Source organism: Rhinolophus hipposideros, assembly GCF_964194185.1.
Source record: "Rhinolophus hipposideros genome assembly, chromosome: 11".
NCBI lineage: Eukaryota > Metazoa > Chordata > Mammalia > Chiroptera > Rhinolophidae > Rhinolophus > Rhinolophus hipposideros.
The window spans coordinates 12,934,490-12,958,901 of record NC_138057.1 but is presented as its reverse complement, the minus strand read 5'-3'; the positions used below and the strand labels follow the sequence as shown (position 1 = coordinate 12,958,901).

At 37.2% G+C, this 24,412-nt stretch overlaps 1 protein-coding gene across 8 annotated transcripts in view; it reads right to left on the bottom strand.

The window, feature by feature from the left end:
- Positions 1-24,412, bottom strand: part of LINGO2 (leucine rich repeat and Ig domain containing 2) — a 1,152,505-nt gene that overhangs the window by 124,810 nt on the left and 1,003,283 nt on the right. The window lies entirely within an intron of this gene.

Genomic DNA, 24,412 nt, shown 5'->3' with positions numbered 1-24,412 from the left:
TTTTTTCCTCTACTGGGTTGATATTTATATACACTAATTCTATTCTGTTAGTTGATACCATTAAAGTGTAAATATGCATACTTAATAAAGTCATACGTTAATCGGTATTTTTAACCTCCCCTCATATAGTAAAAATATTTTAGAGTACTTTAACCACCTTCTGATGTACCTTATATTGCTTTGCAGTAGTTTACCCCAAGTTTTTTTCTCTTTTTTCATTTTTAGTTCTACAAATTATAAATTATTTTTTCAAAGGATATTGACTTAAATCTACCAACGCATTGGTCATTTTCTTTGTTCATTTTCCTTTTTTTCATGTCACATTTTCCTCTGGTATCCATTATTTCTTTCTTAAATATATTCTTTAGAAGTAAAGATCTTTTTTTGCAAACTTCAGGTTTTTTTTCTTTTTTAATTTTCTAAGATTGAATTTATTTATGTTCTTAAAACATAGCTCCATTGGGTTTAAAATTTTAGATTGACAACTATCTTTTGTAGCACATTAAAGATTCATTCCATAATTGTCTTCTGGATTCCACAATTGCTGTTGAAAAGTTACATATAAAACCTAATTGCTGATACTTTGTAGGTAAGGCATCTTTTCCCTCTGGCTGCTTTTAAGGGCTAAATCAAAGAGCCTATTCTTCCATTGTTTGTCTTGGTCTTCCACAGAAGACTGGAAGTTGTGTAGTGAAGTTGGAAATAGGAAGTGTGTAGTGACAGTAACAAGCAGAGATACTTTCCGCTAACATTTTTCACATGACTGAATAATGTTTGACTGGGTAGTTCAGAGGTGTCTATCTCATAGAGAACTACAACAATTAACTCTAAGACAAAAGCCCTTTGGCAGTGTAGACATGTGGCCAGAAAAATGTCTAAAATCACAAGAATACTGACAGTCAATGGAGCACCAAGATGTATTCTCACGTAATGGTATACACTTACTACTTGTTTGTAAAGTAAATGAGTGAACATTCAGCATACAATTTAACACCTCAATATATTCCACAGGGACTAAGAATGGAGTAAGGCAAAATAGAGGGATTGAGTACATTTACTATGATTGATTCATATCCAAAAAAATCACATGCAATATATTTTCATCTACTCAAATAAATCTTACAAAATGTGAACACATTTTAGTAAGATTCATTTGAGTAGATGAAAATATATTGCATGTGATTTTCTATCCTAAAAGAGTCAAAAAGCTTACGAATTCTGCATATAAATATTTTGTACATTTGTAATATTTTATTAGCTATATTTACTTACTCATGGATTCAGTCATTCACTCAAAAATATTTATTAAGGTCTTTTATGTTCTGGAGACCTAGGTTCTTTTATCTAAATAAGTGGATCATGGCCATTCCCTTAGTTTTTCAGAGAAAGAAAACAAAAACTCTTAGGCCATGATGGAATCACAACACAAGTGTGATATTTAATTACCATTGATGGAAAATATTTTCATTAAAATGCTAACTAACTTGAATAAAAGAGTTTCAAGAACTAATAACCAAAACTCACGCCAATATTACTCAGAGATTTTAAAAAGGCTTTATTCTTTGATACAGTTGGCCAAAAATCAAGAAAGAAGAAGGAAAAAAATGAGAAAGAGAAAAAAGAAAAAAATGGACAAAAGATAGGATCCTCAATCTGATAATAAACTCATGTTCAAATTTCAGCTATGTACCTCCCTTTGTCAAAATGACCCTATCATACTGATCAACTGATGGAAAAGAACAGGCCTTCTCTGAGGATTAGGCTTCAACCCTAGAGTATGATGTGTTCATAATTTATCTTGTTTTAATTAAATTTATTGGGGTGACATTGGTAGTAAAATTATATAGGTTTCAAGTGCACATCTCTATAATACATTATTTCTATATTGCATTGTGCATTTGTCCCCCCAAGTCAATTCTCCTTCTATCACCATATATTTGAACCCCTCTACCCTCTTCTACCACTCCCTACCCCCTACCCCCTGGTAACCACTAAACTATTGTCTGTGTTTATGAGTTTGTTTGTTTGCCTTATTCATTTATCACTTTCAGTTTTATATCCCACATATGACCATATATCAGTGAAATCATATGGTTCTCGACTTTTTCTGTCTGACTTATTTCGCTTAGCATGGTAATCTCGAGATCTATTCATGTTGTCACAAATGGCAGCATTTCATCTTTTTAAAGTAATATTCCATTGTATATAATTTATCTGCTACATGTTATGGTTACACAGTGATATGTGTGTGTGTATATATATATATATATTTATATATTATATATATTTATATTTAAAACATAAATAAAACAAACAAATATGACTCTTGGCTAAAAATACACTGGTGATGGATTAACAGAGAAAATGACATAACTCCTTTACTCCTACTTTGAGTCCATTATCTCTGGACATCTCATCCTTCAATGAGAAGGATGGTCAAGCTGGTAAGAGAGAGACACACATTAGTGAGAGGAAATGGAAGCCCAATCAAGGTGAGATAATTCTCAGGAAGTGATTGACTCCTTCCCGGGTGGAAGTGAAGGCTAGATTCCAAAGCTGCTGTCGGCAATATCTGAGGAAAATGGAGAACAAAATGGGCACTAGCGGACTGACTGGGACAGTATCTTTTTAAAAACCTTAGTGAACTTAAAAGTTCTTCTAAATATGATTTTAAAATAGACTATTGTAAAAAAAGGTTTGTGAGCAATTAGAAAAGGAATGAAATCCGGGAGTGCCATGTATTCATTCCCTAGTAAAACTTATATTGTATTGACCTTGCTTGATCTGTGGGTAAAATCTTTAGATTCCTCTGCTAGTGACATCTTATAGACAGAATGGGAGCATATTTCTGCTAGACAGTTTGTGAGAAAACAAAACAAAAAAATGGAGAGTAAGATGAAACTATAGGTTCAACACTTTTACAATTCGGTGGATGCATAATTGATGGTACCCAAGGTGAGTTGTGACTTCTCACAAGATAAAGATGCTTGGTGAAATGATGAACCCTTCAGAATCTTCGTCCTCATCTGACCAACATTTTCATTAAGACTTGAGTTAAGACACTGGATAAATTTGTAGGTGACAACAAACTGGAAAGAATACTTATATGTTTTATAGAAAAATCAGGTTTCAAGACAAGCTCAACAGCCTAGAAATGTGAAATTTAAGACAGGTAATTGCAAAAACATTTGAATATAAATGTGACTTACTGAGTAAAATTTAACAACTTAGCAGGTAAAAACACTTGAGCTTTAGAAAAGTATACTCAATATAAGGTGATAATAAAAAACAATGATTCTACTGCCTGCATCAAAAACACCTCAGGAAGGACTCAGTCAACACAAGTTAACCTCTTCAAAGACTCTGAGTTATTTCTTGTTTCAGGTTTCCAGTACTCGTTTTGTCAGTTACTCTAAAAGGACTAATAATGTTATCTTATATTTATTACACTACTTTTTGATTTTCAAACTTGTTCTCTCTCTCCCTCTCTCCTACTCTCTCTCTACACACACACACACACACACACACACACACACACACACACACACACATACACACAGTTTGTTTTAGAGCTCACTAAGTACGCATAACGTTTCAGATCTCCGTTGCTCCTTGTAATACCTCTTGTGTACTTATAAATATTTATAATTCTTTTTATAAATGATAGATGTCAACCTCTGGAGGTTGGATTGCCCCAAGTTTTTTAATAAGTCCCTTTCTTTTCTCTATAAATATATGTTCCTCAGGTGGTCTTGTTCAGTTCCAAGGTTTTAAATGCAGTTTGTATGATGGTGACGCCCACATTTACATCTCCATCTTTGAGCTCCTTGCTGACCTCCAGATGCACATATCCTGAATCCTTGACATATTCATTGGAATGTCACGTAATACATCTCCAAACAGACCATGTGATATTTTCTTCTACTGTGTTCAGCTGTCAGTGTTCTACATCTTAGTAAATAATATCATCTTCTACCCAGTTGCTCAAGTCAAAAATCCAGGTATCACCTTTGATATGTCTTCCCTTACAATCACCATGAAGCCTATCAACACTATCTCCAAAATCTCCCCAGGAAACATCCAATTCTGTTCATCTCTGTTGCTATACCAGAGTCTAAGGCCATACCACCTTTCATTATTTCCAAAACCTCTTATATGTCAGCCCACTTTCACTTGTGCTTTCCATAGGACATTCTCCAAACAGTAACCAAAGTTATCTTTCAAAACACACATCAGATTTTCTCATGTCTCTGCTCAAAATCCTCCAATGGCTTCCCATATAATAAAAAGAATATCTCAATATCTACCGTGGCACAGGGCCCCTATCTCATGTGGCCTGCTCTAATTTTTTAAGCCTCTTTTCCTCTCACTGTCTCACTTATTCACAAGAGTCAAACCACAATGACTTTCTATTCCTTGAACATTCCAATCTTACACCTGCTTTAGAGACTGGATTTTTCTGGTCCCTCTGCTTAGAATTCTATGCTCCCAGATTTGTAAATTGCTGTTTTCTTGTTGTTTGCACCTTCGTTTGAAGGTTTACCTCCTCGATGATGACGACTGTACCTCCTCCAGCTACTATCAGAACATCCTGGTTTACTGTCTTCAAAGCAAGAATCACTATATGTATAGCAATGACCTTGTATATTTGTTCGTTGACTATCTCTCCTTCACATAGTAATGGGATCCTATGTGTAATTGCTACCACTGCATCCCTAAAGCCTAGAACAGAGCATGGCACATAGTCGACACTCAGAAATAAGTATCTGTTGCATGAATAGATTCTGGAATTAATGAAGAAAGTTTTAAAATATGGGTATTTAAATTTCAACATGAGTTTTGTGTTCATCAATCGAGAAACGTGACGTAGTAGATACTTTCAGGTTTATCGGGAGCAGGCACTGAAAAGAACAACTTTGGAGCTTTTACATGGAAAATGCATCAATGGTTAGATGGGACAGTTGTGTGTGGGTGGGAGAGGGCAGCCTGAAACAGTGGACAAGTTCTGTTTTCATTAATTTGGGTTCAGTTCCCTTCTAGAGGATTTAGCAATTGAGAATGATAGTATAAAACACAGTTTTTCAACCTCAGCATTGTTCCCAGGTGGGGTTGGATAATTCTTAGTTGTAGGAGTTGTTCTGGACATTTTTAAACTGTTTAGCAACAATTCTGGCTTCTGCCCACCAGATACCTTTCTAGTTGTGACAACCAAAAAACATCTCCAGACACTGCCAAATACCCCCAGAGGTGAGGAGAGGCAAAATCACCCCTGGCTGAGATTCACTACTGTAAAGACATTTTCTGACACTGATGTTTTTCACATCTAACAAATACACAAAATTATTTTTAGAAAACAGAACAAAGCACTTCTTAGGATGAAGTGTTGTTATAAAACACCCAAAAGGGAAATAAAAGTAAAAAAAAAACTGTGCCCATATTTTGGAATGGGCTATAGGTTTAACTGTAGTATGTAATGGGAATATTTAGTTGGGCCCGATTTTAACATTCAGAACTTAAAAAGAAAGGTATTTTATTCAACTACAATTCTTGGCAACTTCAAATACAAAACTCAGAGGTTTTGTGGCATTCTGAATAGAGACGGGCTATATAGATGAAGAGAGCTGTTTTGAATCTCAGCTCTGCTACTTACTCGCTGTGTGACCTTGGGTGAGTTACCTAATGGAGCTGAACATCACTTTTCTCCGCTATACAGGGAAATGAAATCCCTATATTTTAGAGTTATTGTGAAGTTTAAATGAAGTTATGCATAAAAATGGCCTGCCTGAATGTATAATGCGAAATAGATTCTCTTTGAATTGCGGTGATTTTTTTCCTAAAGTGCTTTTTCTTTTTATGTTATACAACAGCAGGTAACGCAAATGTATACAATGATACAGAATCAATATACAGTGAAAACAATAAAGGAATGTCTCTACTATTTCCATGCAAATAGAATTTGACAGGAGTCAAGTATTAATTAAGATACTGCTTTCTGATTTCACATTGTACTTCTTGATCATAGAAACCTTCTTAATGAGATCTGATCTTGATGCTTGACGTGTGTTATCACACTCTCAACTTCTGATTTAATAATTTCATTTCGGCGAGGTATGCCTTCCTGCGAGAAGTAGGTCGGGGTGCTCCTATGTCACCTTGGGTTTTGAAGCACATGAAAGGAATAAAATAGAAAACCGCCTTCTGAAATCTTATTAAGACGGATGAAACTTTAGGACTGTCATCTTCAATTGCTGATTTCAAAAGACCTTCATCTCAAATTGGTAATGGGATGTTGTGTCATATGGGCACAGTAAACAACCTGTACCCAAACTGAGTACAAAACCCTCAATATGATCATAAACTATCAGACTAAAAAAAAAAAAAAAAACAAAAAACCTTGCTATTAATTGTTTGATTTAGGGTCAAACGTCTAATGTTATGTTAGCAAGGAAATGAGTCATGTCCTAAAACATTTTCATTCTTACAAAGCTGTGAGTATGGGTCTCAAACTATAAAACATGGCCATAATATTTGGGTGGGGCTTTGCAGTAAACATTTTGAAAATGGTAGTAGATAAATGGGCAAATAACAGACTTCGAAAGCTTTAAAGTGGGTTTTCAAAGCCTCTGTTACTTACTTTCTCTAATCTAAGTTTTATTATTTAACTACCTTAAACTAAATTCTTTTCTCCCGTTCACAGTGGGGAATGTCCCAGTTTAAAAAAATAATAATAATAATTGTTTCTCTCCCTCCTTTCCTCCCTTCCTTCCTTCTATTGATCTCTTTCTCTCCAGAATTTCTGACTCACAGATTCCTCTTTGTCTGTATTATCTTGCCACCTTATCATCCTTCAGTCAAGAAAATCAAAGCCAAAATTCTAGATGTCCTTTCAGCAATTGTGCAGCCTTATAAGGACTGAGTGAGTGGGTTTGAATTTCCCCTCTGGCATCGTCTTAATGACTTATGCTTGTCACTTACTATCCCCACCTCCAGGCATTTATGGGGTGCTCTCATTGCCCCAGGTGCTTCTCTCTCTTAGTACTGACCTAGGACATTATAACCCTTTCCTTCTTCGCTTGCTTCCTTCCCCACTGAATTGAAAGCACTTCCAAGGCTTCAGTGCCTACCTTTAAGAACAGAATTGTATTCTGAGACCCATGCTTTGTTAAACATCATGTCTGTGAACAAGATTCCCAAATAGGGCACACTTTTGGTGAGCACAGCACATGGCTGGAGGCAGGAAGTTGAGCACTTGCCCCCGATAGCCCTGTGGGGCTATGTAATCCCTGGCCTTGGCCACAGCCCCTTTGAATTCTGTAGACCAAGCCTAATTGCTCCAGGGAGGGATCTATCTCCTCACATAGCTGAGCCACTGGGTCGTGGTGAGAACCTTCTTCCATGAGATGCTTTTGTTTTAATTATGAAAAGACTCTCCTTCAAGGGTGGCCAGATTATGAGAAAAGGTATCACTTCCTCCTCAAAATAGGTTGACTATTACAGACTGTTATTAAATTGGGGTAAATGCTACCCCATTCTGAACCTGCCTTCGCATCACAAAGGGAAAGCGAGAATTACACTTGCCAGAATTCCCCTCTTGATAGTTCTAGGGTTGGCCTCTATAAAGATTAAATAAAATACCACATGTGAAATGCCAGGCACGATGCCTGGCACCAAGTAAGAGTTTAATCAATTTCAGATGTTTTTCTCTTTTTCAACTTTGGATATTGATGTCACATTAAGAGCAGATATACCAAATCTAATGAATGTGTAAACTTGAGAAGGCCATCAGATATATTCATTAATCAACAGTGATCATTTTTCCTTGAGAAGTGTTGACTATAATAATAGCAAAGTCTGGAATTGACCTAGTATAAGGCAAAATGAGGAAGGAATAAAGAACATTTAAGATGACACATGTGTTGGGAAATTCATATCATAAGAGTAATTGTACATTGTGTGTCACATCAAGATTAAGATCCATTTTTTAATTAACTAATAATGATTATGCTGTCATTTAACTGTGTTGTGCATATCTTCCTAGACCTTCTTGGACCTTAGAGTATAATCTGATGAAATATTAATTAAAAGAGAACTGGTGCATTCTGAAAAGCAAGAGTAGGGAAGAAAATGGCTATATGCACAGCAGTGTACCGTCCTAAAGAATTTGTAGTAATCTGGTTTTTCTAAGAGACAAGCTTTGTTGGTACCAGAATCATTCTAATTAAACTCTTTGTGCTCTTTGGCTTTTACAAAGAATGTAAAAGTTTCCTTTACTCAGCATCTCTTAGACGCCTTCAGGTGCTGAGCCCTCACATGACAAAGTAAAGATGCGAGGACAGAAAATAGGTAAAATATTAGTAATAAAACAAACAGGACGTATCTCCATTCCAAAGAAATAACTAAATAGATACCAATCACACATGCTCAAGTGAGGGAAGGAAATGATCAGTTAATAGGCACATAGTATGTGCTCACTACTTATCAATATTATCTTAGTTAGCTGCTCAAGATATTTTGCTGAAGACAGCTCACTAAGATATTTTGTTAAAAGCTTGTGAACTAGGTATTTGTATTCCCATTTAATACATGAGGAATTGGGCTCATTTTGCCCAATGTTGCGTAGTAGAATGTGAAAGAGAAAGAATCCAAACCCTTTGATACCTAATCCTGTTGATTTATACTATCATATTTTGCAAAACAAACAAACAAACCTAAATAAAACAAAATGAAACTTCTGATTAGTTGTGTAATGCCAAAGGTATTGCCCTGTGCATAGTAGTTGCTTCATGAGCACTACTGGGCATTGCTGAAGTCATGGGGCAAACTCTGCATAAATAATTCCCTTTGGAATGGAGAAAGTCAGAGGTTAGGATGGACTTAACTGAAGGCCCCTGGAGGATGAAGGTACGAAGGGATCTTTGGAAGGAGCCCATACACTGGCCTTTGGTTGCACGTTATAGCTGCCATTCACTGCTGTATCACACTCTGTGAGCATTTTACGCACAATATCTAATATAAACTTCAAAGCAGCCCTTGAGCTGTGAAGTATCATTAATCTCATTTTACAGATGAGAACTTAGAGACTTAGAGCGGTCCAATAACTTGCCCAAGTTCATACAAGGCCGCCTACCTGTCCCTGAAGATCGTGCTCATGAATGTTACACTGTATTTTTACAATTAGACATCATACTATATGCTACAGTATAAGATGTTTACTAAACATAAATTCAATTGCACTGAGATGTAAAAGGCAGACCCTAGGAAGTCTCGTGTACCTGCAACTCCCAGATCATGGGAACAATAGAAGGGAAGGGCAGCTTCTTTCTCTCTCATTCATTCCGGATGTCTTCAAAAACTTTGGGATATGCAAGAGTGGATGAGGTATACGGCATTGACATATTCACCTTTCATGGGTCTTTCCTACAACTTGGTGTCTTTTCTGAGGCACTAGAGCTGTCACAGTGTGGCTTTAACCTGAATAAGCCAGCAGAGTAAGATTAATTGTTTGGCATCGATGAAATGCATTTCTGATGTATCAAAAAACAAAACCAAAATATACCACTGTGTCAGAAACTAAAAAGCAAGATGGGTCATGGCAACTGATCCCTCTATTACCGGAACCAATTCCGGTCAGTCCCAGACTCCACTGGTCAAGCTGCGGCAGATCATCCCTGTGCCATGGAAAACATTCCAGCTATCCCAGAAAGTAGTGGATATGGAAAGAAGGATGGGTACCTTGTTACCTCACGAGAGTGATCAAGATAGCAGAACCCACCTGGGAGATATAAAGTCCCCAATATGGAGATGGAAATCCCCAAGAATAGCATGTGGCCAACAGGCAAAGAGAGTTAAAGTCAGAGGTACCTGGGAGGTATTTTATTGGGCAGCAGGATATTTAAAAAACGGTATGTATTTGTTAGTAAAATAAGGCAGCTCTCTATGTACTGAGATGAGGAAATCTCTAAGACAAATTGTTAAGTAATATAAGAACACTGTGTGTATAGTATGTTCCTCTTTATATTCAGAGATGTAAACAGCTATATAAAAACATTTGCATTTGCTTATATATATAGAGGACAACCCTGGAGGAATATATCTCATTTGCATCTGGATAGGGAGCTGGTGAATAGCAGCGTGAGGGAAACTTACTTTGCACTGAAAATCCTTTTATGTCATACTATGAGAATATATTACCTTAACAGAAAATAAATATTTTTAATAATAAAAGAAAACATCTCTGTGTGTATGTGTCCTGGTGTTTCTGAGCCAGAAAAGAAATGAACAAACCAAAAAATACAGCTCTGGAGAAATGCTGCACTATTTTCAGAATGAAAAGATGATGCTGGTTCAGATTCAAAAAAGAGAGTAAAATTCAGAAAGAATAGAAGCCTGCATTCCACTGTTCACCACTCAAAGCCATGAGTCCTGAGAGGCAATCTTTACAAGATACGCAGCCAATATAACTAACTTCAAAATGCAGTTTTTCCTTCCCAAACCCCTCCGTTACCTTTTCTCTTTTGAAACAAGGGACACATTTATGAACATTCGAATATGAGCAAATTGAGCTTCATGAGGTCCCAATCTCACTTCTCAGCCTAATAAAAGGTAAAGAGACTTTAAATCTAGTTCAGGCATACTTTATCTGAAAGGTAAAACTCTGAATTTATATATTCGTATGTCAGAAGTGAGTTGATCGTAATTTAAACATATGCATACATCCCAAATGGTATCACGCACAATGCAGCAAACCCTGGATGACTGGAAGAGCAAACAACCTGAGTTCCAACATGGTCACATATTTGTGAGACTTTAGGGGAGTCCCTGTGATCAGTTTTCATGTCCTCAAACTCAAGGCTATAATCTTACTGAAGTTGCCTTCATTACAGGGAAGATTTACATAGCAAGTGTGCTAGATGAATTCCAAAAATGGTTCCAGTTCTTTCCCTCCCCATATCCACAGCCCTTGCAATATGACTTAGAAGTTATTTCCACGAGGAGTCTTTTTTCCCATCCTTTGGATGGAAGCTGGCCTCATGACTTGCTTTAGCAAATACAATGGAGTGACAGAGGACCGATTTCAGGCCTGGGCTTCACCTGGCCTTCTGTGCTTCTGCTCACTGTCCCTTATGTTTTTGCCAGAAGCATGAATCCAGGTTAGACTTCTGGAGAATAAGAGAACATGTGCAGGGGAACCAAGTCATTCGAGTTGAGGCCATCCCAGACCAGTTAGCACTTACTCTGTCTGCCGGCAGACTACAGACACATATAAGACCACAGCCGAGATAAAGTGAGATGAACTGAACATCATGAGTGCATAGCTTCCCAAGGGGAGTACTTTGAAGGTTACCATAGTGATATTCAGCAATGAGGCATATAGCACTTTTTCTAGGATGAGTTTGTAAACTTTATTGTCTAACCTCATGGGTGTGTATAATTATACATGTATATATACATATATCATATATATAAAACGACATGTATACATCAAAATGATGTATACACACATATATATGTATGTGTGTGTATATATATTTATATATACTTATATATTTATATAAACTTATATATATTTATATTTTATATATATATATATGATATCCAGACTAGAACCCACATCAGCAAATAGGAATTTAACGTTCTGTTTTGGCTTTCCCAGAAAACGAAGGTCTAGGCTAACCAATAAGTGCTTGCCCGCTTAGCACAAGTTGTTTAACCACATTCTAAGACTTTTGCTCCTTATAAGAGAAGCAGTTCTGTTTTAACCAATCAGCAAGTGCCTGACGTGACTTCTTACTCCTTCTTGCTTTGGTCTATAAAAATATCTCTTGCCTTGTACAGCCAGCCATTCACAAGTCCTTTCTACTTGCTAGATTGGATGTTGTCCAATTCGTGAATCACTGAACAACAGACTACAGGATAAGTAAATTGTCTATAAAACTTTTTCATGTTTTTTATGTACATATACACTCATACATATACATACACATATATACATACACATCCATACATACATATAAAATGTATACATATATACACATATATGTACAAAATGATGATAATGGCTTCGTATCACTAAGGGCTAAATAAATGGCAATAATGATGACACCCGAAGCTCAGGTATGTCCTAGGCAGCACCCTAGACATGCCTCTAGTAGGAACATTTGGACCCTACCTAGAATAGCTATGCCCTTTAGATTTCTGGCCTTCATTGCCAATCTACCCTGATAAAAGTCAGATCTTAAAACCAACCGTTTTCCTTTACAAACAACGTAGTAAGCAGTATTCCATCTGGTTCTGGCTTCCTCCCCCCACTGTATACTCCCGACCTTGGGGTCCCCAGGTGAAGTCCTGGCATATCTCAAGTCCAAGTCCCTGAGTATTGCCAAATAGATAGCAGGCAACATATTGGGGACTACAGAAACTGACTTTTAGCATGGAATTAAGATCTGACCTGAAAAAACGGCAGTTTTTACTCTCCAAGACCGGGCAGCTTTTTTCCTTATTTGTGTGAACAGTAATAAGGATGTCACATTCTTTATTGATAGTGAATATTTCATGGGTCATCAAAATAGTTTTGGAGCCCTTATTATGTAGCACCCATTAGCCTAAGTGCCTTATATGCCTTTAATTCTTATCCAACCTTATGAGTTAGGTACTATCACCATTTCTCTTTTATGACAGGGATAAGTGAGCCGAGAGAGGCTAAGTAACTTTCCCAGGGTCACAGAATGAGCAAGTTGCCCGGGTACGATTTAAACCCAGGGAGTCAGACCTCCAAACACATGCTCTTTGGCTCTCTGCTAGTTAGCCTGGCTGCCGTGTACACTGGGGCTGAGCTCTGCCTTTACCTGAGTCCTGGGACTAGTTCTCAGACTCTGTGCCTTTGAGAGAAAAATGTAAGAGGCAATTTATCCAGTACATTTTCTTCCGGAATGAAAGGACTCATTTCCTTGTCACAGTGCTGCGACACCTCTGTGGGAAAAAAATCCCTGGTCATTACCAGGTGCATTAGCAGCAATCTACCACAAGAAGCAAAGGTTTCTTTGTTCTGAGAATGACACAGATGGGCATGTGGGTGAGGCAGGCTATGACACTGCAATGCACCTTGCTTTCAGCATACCAACGTCTTAGGGTCATCATGAGACTTAAAAGGGGTCATTCACAGACTGTATTTACTGGAACATTCAGCACATTGTATGCGCTCATTAAATATCAGTTTCCTGTAAGTGTCACCTTGGCCGGAACTTTTAATGTTTTTCTAATTAAATATTAATGTCACTCATATTATGGAACTTTTTTAACACTGGAGAAACGCTTTTGTTCCCAGAAAAGAACATTTTTAAAGTCCCAGTTTCTAGTCTGAAAATGCAGTGTGCTGCTCGCCTAAATAATCCGTTACCATTAGAGTGTCATTTTTACACTCTACCGCGAGCATTAGTGTTGGCTTACTGAGATATAAGAAAGCAAAGGTTGCTCACCACATCTGGGGAAAATAATGAGATACGAGTGCCTTCCCTAGATGCTGAACACTTTTTATTCAGCCATCTACAACCATACATAACTTTGGACATCTGACCAGAGATGCTTTTTAGGAGCTTGTAATAAAGGAACAAGCTTGAGGAAGGTAGCTCTATGATGTCACTTGCAACATTTATTGAAACTTCTAAACCCTCCAACACATCTTGGATCTGGTACCCAGCAAAGGAGCTGGTCCACAGCAGATATGCAGTAAGTGTGATTTGAACAAGCAGCCCTTTGAAAAGGTCGAATGTTATTTATAATTAGTGTGAAATAGCTCCAAAGAACTAGAATTATTTTTATAAAATTTGGTATAATGGATGTGACCTATTCAGGGAAGAAAATGGCGGTGAAATATATAAACTAATTGCCACTGGCAGAAGAGTAACAATGAAAAAGACTACCTAGATAAGTTGCTGGAATGTTAGCGACTGCCTAAAGTGAATGAATGCATTCCTGCCGTTACTCATATTTTAGCAAGCTGCAGGAAGTAACAGGAAATCGTTTGTCTATGTCTCTATAAGGTCCCTCCCCTACCTCCACAACCCAGAATCTCCCCAAGTGAATTCAGTGTACGCTGCAGCTTATGTTTATACAAAAGACAGCTTGAGCATATCCTCTAAATTTGGTAAAAATCTATCAAGCCTTATTTTGCATGATGAGAGAGAGAGATACAAAAGTTTCATTGTATGTCTCTGTTTTAGATCAGGAAAATCTGTTCTTCTGATATTACAATGACTCCAAGCATTTAGTAACCTATGTGAAAGGTTATGTGTGCTAAAGGTGATATCTTTTCCACAGAGTTTCCTAAAACACTTAATAAGCTACACATTAGACATGCTCAATTTTCATGGTTTTCATTAATAATACTTGAGATAAAACCACACTGAAAAGGACGCTTCTTCTCCCATTCTATGAGGCACTCAAAGTTAATTGTGAAGTTCTTATAATAGAGGAATAACAGAAGTCCTTTGAGTTAAAATTAAGGTTACTTGAAAGAACAACACACACTAGGTAGCCTCTCAGTAGAAAAAGGAGCTAGGACATAGGTGGACACCAACTGCCTGAAATCCATTTCAGAAGGAATTAGAGACATCAGATATATCTAAACCGATAAGATATTTTAAAATTTTAATAACAATCTAATTAGAATTCTATAATTAAAACTGTAACATTTACATTATGTCTGAATTCTGGAAATATTCCAAATTTTTGAAAGAAATTAGATATAGATAATGTATTACAGAATTGTACACCTAAAAGCTATGTAACTTTACTAACAATTGTCACCCCAATAAACTTTAATTAAAAAAAAAGAAATTAAATATCTGATTTCTCCTGGAAGATAGAGTAACATCAGTGTGACCTACAAAAGCCATTAAGGAAAAATACATACATTAACATAACAATACATATAGCCTCCAGCAGGGCCCACAGCTGAAATGTTCTGCTGTCTTCACAACTCAGTGATCATAGTTACAAGGACAATCCGATTTACTTACTTATTCACCTTAGTACGGAGATTGTTTTCCTGTGGCGAGCAGGTGGTGAATTATAGTAAGGTAGGCTTAAAAATGAGGGGACCTGACAGGAAAGGGGTGAGATATGCTGGACATCTGGTTTAAGAAATGTCTACAGACAGGACTTGGACAAGACTTCTTTCTTTTCATCTGTTCTAAAAAAAAATTTAGAAAATTCATAATGTTCACATTTCTTTGTCCCTATTTATTTCTTGAATCTTCCCCATGGCTTTATCTTGCATTCAGATCTATTTTGTCCTTCTCTCTAGTGCCTTGATGTTGGATATATACTTCTGAGCACTTCCGTTTTCCTGGTATAACGTAGGTATATCCTCAGGGCATAGATCTTTCTTTCCTTTGTATGCTAGTTATCTGCTGTGTCATTTTGGTATTTTTATGTGGGGACATTGGTCACCGGCAAAGGCATATATGGATTGAAAAAAATCAGGAAATTCCTAGCTCCATATGGAGACGTTCTGAGTACCAATTGGTAGGAGTTATGCATGATAAGATGTCTAGAGTTCCCAAGAAGGTAAGAATATTATATGCGACACAGCAAAAGAAGCAGCCAATACTTGCACCTATATTGAAAAAGGCTCAGAGCTTATTTGAAACAAAGAATGTTTTGATAATGAGATGATGCTGTGATGAGAGGAAACGGTAAACTTGTCTGTATATGGACAGGAGGGGAATGACTATTTGACATAACTTTTGGTTAAGGGTACTCTTTTAGGCTGGCTTTGTAATGTATTTCATGCTGCAATGGTGTTAGCAGGCACCCAAAATTAAAACAAATCCTAGAAATCGTAGATCACATTGACTTTGAATCGAAGACATTATGCTCGAACTATAGAAAGACTTTCTGTACTGGGCAGGGCTATAACAACAATTAGAGTATTACTGGTTAGAGTAACAGATTAACCAAACAGTCCTCAAGGTGATTTTTGGAAAATCAAGGTGATTTACTTTTTGTATCGTGTCACTTCCAGAATGCAAAAGCCTAAGCCTGTATCATAGGTCCTGAGATTAACAAGATGAGTAGGGTGAAATATCTAGTAATGATTTTTAAATGACCCTATGAATCATTAAAAAAAAAGTCTCAGTAAACAAAAAAGACATTTAAAAAATATCTGTACAATTTAACCTTCGTTTTTTTGTTTTGTGTTTTTAATTGTGTTATGTTTTGTTATCGCATAGTGTTCATTCATAGTATTCAAGTGAGGAAGGCTTCACAACTGCGTGGATACACAAATACAGAAACCTAGGCTTCATCCTCTCCCTTACTTCCCACATAAAATCAGTGACTAAGTCTGGCTGATTTCACCCTTGGGTGGCTGCCGATACTGTACATTCTCTCCATCTGAACTGCTGCTACGCTGGCCTGGACCATCACAGAACCATCTTGTCACCTCACATATGTCCACTCCACATAAGTCAGAATGATCTTCACATGCAAATATAATCATATTACTCTCTTATTTAATACTCCTAAAGTGGGATGTATGCTCTTGGGATACTGACTCATGTTGATAAAGCAGATTTGAGACGAGGAATCATCTGATCTTAGCAAACCCTCTCCAACTTCACCATGGGTTAGTCCCTCTTATCCTCTTGTTTCACTTAGGCCCCTCCCACATGCTTTCCCTTTATCTGGAATGTTCTTTCATTCTTTCTAGTAGGCCAACTGCTGCACATTTTTCAAGTATGACCCTACTGATCACTTCTACAAAGAACATGTTCTTGCCCCCAGAATCTACTATATTCCCTGCTCTTGTAGCGTTATTTCTCCTTTTAACATTTAGCACAAATTCAAAATATTATTTGTGGAATAACTTGTCTCGAATGGTTCTTTTCATTGGATTTTAAGCTTCAAGGGACAAGGATTGTCTTACATGCTTCACATTTAGCATCGTATCTAAAATTATTAGGAGTTCAAAAATTATTTGACAAATGAGGAAATGAAGGAAATCAGTTAAGAATGCCTTATGAGAGCCTCGGCCACTGTAAGACCAGCTGGACCACCCAGTCTAGAGAACAAGAGCCCCTTACTATGGGCCGTTAGTGTGTGTTATACACTAGATACACAAAGATAATGCAATGCTTCTTGCTTTCAAACAGCTAACTCCTAGTTCAGTAGGGGTAGGGAAGGTGGGCAGATAGAACAGTCAATAGATAAACCAGAGTATAATGTAGTAAATGCTAACAAAGATTTGAACAATAATGTATGGATTATAGAGAAATGAACACATGCTGAATGAGCAGTTCAAAACTCACGCTTTTATAAGGATATAAAATGTAGTCATAAGAAGAAAATTAACCCAATATTTAATATTCAGAGGTGGACAAGTTTCATCAGACAACACTGCTGTCGCAGGCTTGTTTGCAGCCATAATTAGCTCCTCACCAATATAGAACCTAAGCAAAAGGACCCCTGGGGAAACTGAGGCTGCAGTTAGCATCTTCGTCTTAGAGAACAGCAACCTCGTATCCTCCACTTTCACCTGTCTTGTCTTCATGGAGTGGATTCAATTTCCATCCCATAAACTCCTTCATAATCTAACTTCTAGGATTGAGGGCTCTACTGATATTAAGCTTTGCTTATGATTTTATTCACTCTAAGTTTGCTACTCTTCCCCACCTCAAAATTGCATTTTGACAGCATCTTTAGAGAGCCATTGTGTCAGTCAATGAATGGAAGAATGAAGACACGCAATGGGCGGTGGAGGTAGGAGGAAGCTGAGGGAGTAACTGTGTCCCTTGAATACCTTATACAATTGTATAATTTAAAAGTTGTGGGGGAGCATAATATGTTCACATTATTTTTTTTTAAAGAAGAGATAAAAAGAAGTTACTGGAGACATTGTAAAACTAAGACCATGAGACAAGGGCAGAAAGCAGTGGAATGATGCTGGTTTTTAATATGTAGTGGTATCCTCTCCAATCCAACACTGGTACTATTCCCCCTTCCCGCCTCTGGACGAATTCTCTCTATTGTTAGACCTTCACTGTGCTATTGCATCCTAGATGCAAATATTATGTAGAGAACCATAGTTTTCATCTTTTGATGAACCAGTCCTGAATTTGCTAAAGGCTATGTATTTCCACTAACAGAGAAACCAAATGTTAGTCTACAAAAATTCAACAGCCTTCAAAATAAACTACACACATGATTTTAACTAGGTCTCTTCAAGTCTACAGCTAAAGGGAGGAAAAGGTTTCTTTCTAATTGCTTACTATGGTAAATGCTGCACAACCTAATGCCTCACAGTGTGAAGAGTAAATTAGAACAACTTTTCATTGACAAAGATTAAACTTTTTCATCACTCCTAAATTCCTGGAGATTTGCCCCACTGCTTCTATGTGTTATGAGCTTTTCAATTAATTCTCCTGGGGAGTGGTTGCAAGAAGGCCCACTGACAAGGGAACATTTGTCTCTGGGAGAATTACACTATTTGCATAGCAGTTTCTCTGGTTACTCCTGTATATGCTGAAACTCTAGGAGATGATACCTTATCAGCACACACTGCGAAAAGCCAAGTGTCATCAGAACTGAAGTAATAATAAATTTAGTTTTGGAAGAGAAAGAGTTGGTGAAAAGTCAGGAAGTCAAGAACAGTCAACCTTGATAACTCACTTGTTTTCTCTAGGATAATTTATTTTGACATTTAGGAGTATGCACCCGGAATATAAACCCTGGTGAACCTGCCACTGTAGACTGGTACGACAAACAGAAGCCTCTGCCTTCCAATTTTCCATCAGCTTTGTCTCCAACTCACCTTGATCCTTCCCACTGAGTGTTCTGAATACGTTAGTGGGCTGACACACCAACAGTACTGGAATCACAACTGTTTTGGTCTGTCCCTGGGCTGGAGCAGTCAATTAAAATCAGCTTAGAAGCAACCCTGGAAAAGGTTCTATTTTTTTCTATAAAATATTTCTGGTGGGACTAAGGGAAAAGACAGCTTTTAATTTTAAACAGTATATATGCTTGAATGATAGATCAAAACAGCCATGTGGGAACCTGACAGCGGGGAAAGCTGGGTGGAAATAACAACACTATTTTAAATCCAAGTATTAATTCTGATTGAAAAACACAAACCAGAGAAGGGGATCCCTAGCTGCCAGGAATGAGGTAAAAGATGAATTCATTTAAGAGAACTTTATTTTATAAAACTAAAACTTGCCTTAAGCAAGAGAACATTTGCAAGATGTTACAAATAGGAGACAAGGGCAAATGAGTCAGTAATTTTATTGTAAACATGCTGTATGCGTTTAATTAGTTTCAAAACAAGGATTTGTGTGAGAAACTGCAAATGGGAAGACAAAGGTTTTCTTTTTTTTTAAATTGAACAACTTATAAATAAGCTCAATATAGATTTAACTCATAAAATCCACAGCCTCAGTGATGAATTGGGCATCTCAAACTATAAAATCGCATACAACTTTGATAATCAATTAGTGATTGATTATCACTAATACGCATGAAAAAATAATGTTCACTAGCATGTTTTCCATTCTCTTAGTCACAATAATATGTAGCTACTATGACCACTTTCAAAATGGGACACAGGAAAAATTAAGTGGCTTCCTCCCAGGGAAGCTGGGTAGTTCGGTATTTACTAAAAAAACTGAGATTTAGAAACTGGAGAACTGTAGAAGCAGCATGTGTCAGAGTGATTATTCTGAGCTGCTCTGCTTGAGAAGCCAAGCTGGAATGTTAACTCGAAAGGATCCCTAGGGAATTCAAGATAGTCCTTGGTTTGCCTTAATAACATATTCTACTGTGTTCAATTTAAAATATGCTTATGTCTAGGCCATTAGCATTATTCCAAATTTACATTAGCCATGAGTTCAGGAAGATTTCTTGGTACAGATTTCTGTTAATTTAAGGTGTTTGAAAGTATTTAACCTATAAAGATATAACCCAAGATTCCTTAAACTTTTATAGAGAGTTGAAAAGCATAATTAAGTTAAAAAGAAAGCAAAAATGCATCTGCATTTTTATTTATATATACTACGGCAAATTACAAAAATGGTCATGATTTTTGGCAGGTTCTCTCACCAAGGGTGGAATCAATATCTCCATCTCTTGAATTGGGTTGACCTGTGGCTTCGCTTGGCCAATGGAATGTGGTAGAAGTGAGGCTGTGAAAGTTCTTAACCTGGGCCCCAGAAAGCTTTGCCTGTATCTATTGAATCTCTTAAAATTTTGAGGCACTGTGTAAACAAGCCCAGATAAGCTTGCTGGATGATGAGAGCTACATGGTCTAGTTGTTGTCATGCCCCCATAGGCAATGGCCAGCAATGCCATGGAGCAGAAATGCCAAACTGACTGGCAGTTGGGTCTGCATTTCTCAAAGCCACCCTATAGCACAGGCATTAAAATGAACTCCTTTATAAATAATTTAAATTCTCCCTCTTTTAACCTCATTTTTGGTTTGAGGCACAAACCTCAGCTAAATTCTTCTCCCAGACCATCTCCCAACGTAGAGCCTACTGAGGGCAATACACCTTTAATGAACATTTCATTTATCCATTTTTTTACCCCCAGTTATAATGCCAGTATTATAAGATAGAACACCCTAGCTTCTCCATTCTTGTGGTAAAAATAATGTCAATCATTCTGTCGTTCTGTTTTCTCTGTATCTCTTTCCAGAAGGACACAAACAATTCTTTCTAAATTTACCATAATTTAGCTCTGATGGTTCAACTTGATGTTCTATCTCCTTTGGTAATGCCAATCTGATCAATACTTCTCATAACAGAAATGAAAGAAATGTTGATCTATTTTCAAAAACACCCCCATTTAGACATAGATCTACCTGCCATATGTATATCCTCTGAACCATCGGGACACAGAATCACTCATCATTCCAACCTCATTGGAGTTAGTTAGGAAGTTAGATTGGCACTTTATTCTCTGGCTACACAGTAATGGCTATCTAGAGCGAAGGTAAGACATGAATAGCTAAAGACAAAAATACTCCACTTCTGTTTTCCCTGTTCTGAAAAACCCGGAGCCAGTTTTTATTATATGTTAGAAGTCACATGAGTAGGAAGGGCTCAGAAAATGTGCTCGCCAGTGAAACTGTCATAAAATAAGCTTTTTCCTTTATTCAGCAAATATTGTCTTGTGTCCTGTTTGTGTCTGGCACTGTTCTAGGCTCTGAGAGTATCATACGCACAGGACAAATAGTGCTCCATTGAAACTTTAAGTTCTAGCCTGGGAAGAGAAATATAACAATGAAAACGAGAGAGACAAAAAACAAATAAACAAAAAGTACACGAACTAGTATTAACTGCTACTCAGAGAGTTCAATAGAGTGACTAAATGCAGGAAACATCTAAAAAGGGGTATTTCTGGGTTAAACTGTGTTTCTCCCAAATCCGTATGTTGAAACCCTAACCCCTAATGCGACTGCATTTGCAGATAGATCTTTAGAAGGTAATTAAAGTTAATTAAGGTAATTAAAGGTAATTAAATGAGGCCATAATGGTAGGGCCCTAATTTAATAGGATTGGTGGCTTTATAAGAAGAAGAAAGATCTCTGTCTTTCCTTTTTCTCTCTTCCATGTTCACAAACGGAGGAAAGACTGTATGAGGCTGGACTTGACCTTGGACTTTAGCCTCCATAACTGTGAGAAAACAAATTTCTATTAAGTCACCCAGGCTATGGTATTTTTTCAAGTTTTACCGAGATATAATTGAAAAATAACGTCTAAGTCTATGATATACAACATGTTAATTTGATACACTTACGTATTATAATATGATTACCACCATAATGTTAGTAAATGCCTCCCACCCATCACATACTTATCATTTCTTTTTTGTGTGAGAACATTTAAGATCTACTCTCTTAGCAACTTTCAAGTATATGACACAGTATCATTAACTATGGTCACCATGCTGTACATTAGATCCCCAGAACTTATTCATCTTATAACTGGACATTTATAACCTGTGACTGACAACTCCTCATTTCCCCCACCCACCAAGTTCCTGGTAACCACCATTCTACTTTTTCTTTCTAGGAGTTTAGCCTGTGGTATTTTGTTACGGCAACTCAAGCAGAATGAGACAAGAGGAAAGCTTGCACAATTTTAAAAAGAATCTAGAAAATTTATCTTTTTTCCCAAGTTGAACATAGAAACAGGAACTATTCAGCCTGGCAATTGCTCTGAACTATAAATTTCAAATGTTTAAATTGCCTTCTCTCCTGCCTTACCCCTCAAGTGGATACCAAAAAAAAAATCTGACCAGGAGAAAAAGTTACTTCCTCTCATTCCTGATGTAGAAATTTACTGTAGAAGCTACTTGGCTGTACAGTGGTGTCCACTAGGATTTCCAGGTGGGAATTCCCACCATTCTCAGGAATATTTTTCACATTCCCATTCCTGAATCCCGAGAAAAGTTGGACAGAAAATCAGTCAAATCAGCTCCTTGAACCCAGGTGGTTGGTAGTATCAGCTGTCACTTTGTGGAAATGATCCACGGTGGAGAATAGAAAACAGTTTATATCTCGGCATTCGGTAATGGGAAAGCAAAAAAAAAATTCCTCAGAACTGGCGGGAATTCCTGCCTGGAAACCCTAATGTCCACATGCCCAACCCATTGCTCAAGTCTTATAACATCTTGCTTCTTTCTTCAATATCTCTTCCTAGAGCACTTGCTCATTCTCTCTCTCTCTCTCTCTCTCTCTCTCTCTCTCTCTCTCTCTCTCTCTCTCTCTCTCTCTCTCTCTCTCTCTCTCTCTCTCTCTCTCCCCCCCCCCCACTCTCTCCCACTCTCTCCCCCACTCTCTCCCACTCTCTCCCTGCCATTCCCAGAAGGACCACAGTGTGTTCTGAAATCTAACAGTCGAACAGTTCTGTTCACTAGCTGCGAAGCCTTCTCAAGTTATTTAAACTATACAAATCTTGGTTTCCCTTATCTGTAAATTGGAGGAAGAGTAGCTCTACCATAGGACAGCTGGAAGGATTAAATAACCCAAATAAAAGTCTCTTATCCATGGCAAAATGAGTGTTATTTTATTTACTTGTATTTTCTCTTTCCTATATTAGTCCCATTTCTCACGCTTATGCAATGACTCACTACACAAGCAGAAGATTCTGAGCTTTCTCACAAAGTTTCCATGGTTTTTTTTTTTTTTTTTATCTCAAACGTTCCATGCATCTCTCCTCCATTCTTTATTTCCTCCTACTGGTTAATCTACTTCTTTGTTGCTCTTAGATCTCACTTCACTCCTCCACATGGTTCCCCCGGTTTCCCAACTCTACCTTCTGTTACATAGCACCACACACTTCTCACATGAGGCATTTATCAGAATTGTGACTTTACACTTATTTGTATGATGGTCTGGTCTCTGACTCAATAGTCAAAATTCCAGGAGGGCGGGGATTAAACTTATTTTGTTCAGTATTAGACCTCTAGTACTTATCACAATGCTTAGTGTATAAAGGTACCATATTTTAAATAATATTTAAAACCATTTTAATTTTTCTTCAGTATTTTTATTTTAAACTCCATTCTGTATGATATATCATGATGGGAAAGTTACTTTACTTTGCATCTCAATTAAAAAATAATATGTAAATCATGAGGTTGAGTTAGTAATTCTCTATGGTTTCTTCTACATTTAAAAATCTATGACTCTCCACTTTGTATATTTCTGAGCCACCCTATCTCATCTATTAGTGTCAATCATTCTGACTGCTTGGCTTCCAATAATTAGCCCTTTACCCACGATAGTTACAGGGCAGAATGTTTCTTAATGGTAACTCAAAAGACTAAACCTTTTCCCAAATCTCACAGAGAACAAAGCTAGAAGGACCAGTGCTAATTCATCAGTACATTTTTAAATGGAAATTTGAGATGCTTTGCTTTTTTTTTTTAATAGAAAACATCCCGTATGCTTGACCACTTTTGAACATAGGTGAGTGATCAAAGCCTAAACTGTAGAACCACTGAAACCCCTCTTACACTTATTCCTTCTAAGAAACAGGCAGTCAGTTTAGAGATCCATTTCATATTTCCGGGCATGGAATTAAAGAGCCTAAAGTATAGTCTATAAGAGTTGCTCTAAAAGGAACATAGATATGAGACTAACAGCAGTGCAAGTTCATTGATGCCCAAACATAAATGTGAGCAAAAAGCCAGTGGCACTGCCAGAACCTTGTTCAAATGGGTGTACATATGGGCTTTAGAGCTTTCCTCTGAATAAGCCTTCCCTTTGCGCTCGATTTTGAAAGCTCTCTCACAGCTACAATACCTAGCAACTCAATATCAAATGGCATCATTGAAAGGGCACACGGACTCTGAAGTCCCTTTAAAGTTGTAATTAGGTTGTTTCACTTATGAAAAGACTGGGAGAAGG